This window comes from Microtus ochrogaster, unplaced genomic scaffold (genome assembly GCF_000317375.1).
Source record: "Microtus ochrogaster isolate Prairie Vole_2 unplaced genomic scaffold, MicOch1.0 UNK88, whole genome shotgun sequence".
Classification (NCBI taxonomy): domain Eukaryota; kingdom Metazoa; phylum Chordata; class Mammalia; order Rodentia; family Cricetidae; genus Microtus; species Microtus ochrogaster.
In genome coordinates, this window is record NW_004949186.1 from 1,572,314 (window position 1) to 1,572,710 (window position 397).

Sequence of the window (397 nt, forward strand, 5' to 3'; positions counted from 1 at the left end):
CAACATTCTCACCAATGTCAACATTCTCACCACAGCCAACCTTCTCACCAATGTCAAAATTCTCAACAAGGCCAACATTGTCACAATTGTCAACACTGTCCCCATTGTAAACATTGTCACCAAAGTCAACATTCTCACCAAATCAACATTCTCACGAATGTCAACATTCTCACCAATGTCAACATTCTCCCCAATGTCAACATTCTCACCAATGTCAACATTCTCATCAATGTCAACATTCTCACCAATGTCAACATTCTCAGCAATGTCAACAATATCACCAATGTCTACATTATCATCACTCACACCAAGGTCAATCAATCCTGTCACCATTGTCAACCTTCTCACCAATGGCAAAATTCTCACCACGGCCAACATTGTCACCATGGTCAACATT